Genomic DNA, 1,189 nt, shown 5'->3' on the forward strand with positions numbered 1-1,189 from the left:
AAGCCGTGGTGTGGACATTGGTTGTATAGCTTCGAAATCTCTCCCAAGCTTCACTAAAGCTTTCATTGGTGTGTTGTGTGAAGCTTGAGATCTGATTTCTCAGCTTAACCGTTCTAGATGTGGAGAAAAACTTGGACAAGAAGGCAAGTTTGCATTGTTCCCACGTTTGTATAGATCCTCTCGGGAGATTCTTTTCCCATTGGTGTGCTTTATCACCAAGACTGAATGGGAATAAGCGTAGCTTGAAGCTGTCTTCTGATAACCTATTTATCTTTGTCAGGTCGCAAACTCGATCAAATTGATCTAGGTGCTCTAAAGGATCCTCCCCGGGCAAACCGTTAAACTTGGAGTTCTGCACCATATTCAGCAAGGAAGCTTTAACTTCGAAGTTGTTGTTTTGCACAGGTGGTGCTTGGATCCCGGCTCTATACTGATGTGCATTAGCTCGGTCGTTTTCTCCAACAAAGACCGGTGGAGGTTGCCTTTGAGCTGGTGGTGGAGGCGGAGGAACTTGCTGTGCTTGCTGCTCATTTCGGTTAGCTTGATGCTGGTTTTGTTGAGCTAGCCTTTCATTTCCCTGAGCTGTTGTTGATTAACATTGGCTTTCTGTTCGTTCCTCTTGGCCTGTGCGTGATTAACATGAGCCTGTTGCTCGGCTTCTTGAGCCTGTTGCTCAATCCGTTGCTGTTCTGCCATGCCTAACCGTTCAAGGTGTGCTTCTCTCTCACGTGCCCTCCTTTCAAGCCTGTTGATGTTGATGTCGTAAGGAATAGGCGGTTCTGAGCTGCGAGATCTGGTTTTCATACACCTGAAAGCAAAGCCAGAACTTGCAAAGTAGTCAGTAAGACCAAAAAGATAAAGACTTGATCTCAAGAACAAGCAAGAAACTAATGCTCCCACAAGTTGGCAACGGCGCCAATTGATAGCTAAGACTTTTCAGCCTTTATAGAGGTATCAGTTCCCTGTCTATGTATTACAAGGGGTTATCAAACCAAACTTGTGGAGAGGCACGATGTTGCTTATTAACTTAAGTCAAAATGATCAAGCGAGGGTTTTGGTGTTTAATCTAGTTGAAATGCTGATAACACCAGATTTTGACCATTTTTATGGATCACTTTAATATCTTTTTCAGGTGTTTTTACTCCATTTTCAAAGGTTTTCAAAGGATTTCTATGTTTCCGGATTTTAA

The 1,189-nt window shown here is 43.4% G+C and overlaps 1 non-coding gene across 1 annotated transcript; it reads left to right on the forward strand.

Moving 5' to 3' along the window:
• On the forward strand, nucleotides 1-106 carry LOC112089456. Its single transcript, XR_002901094.1, has one exon. It is a non-coding gene; the product is annotated as a small nucleolar RNA R71 (small nucleolar RNA).
• Nucleotides 107-1,189: the final 1,083 nt, after the last annotated feature.

This window comes from Eutrema salsugineum, unplaced genomic scaffold, assembly GCF_000478725.1.
Source record: "Eutrema salsugineum unplaced genomic scaffold, Eutsalg1_0 scaffold_12, whole genome shotgun sequence".
In the NCBI taxonomy this organism is placed as follows: Eukaryota; Viridiplantae; Streptophyta; class Magnoliopsida; order Brassicales; family Brassicaceae; genus Eutrema; species Eutrema salsugineum.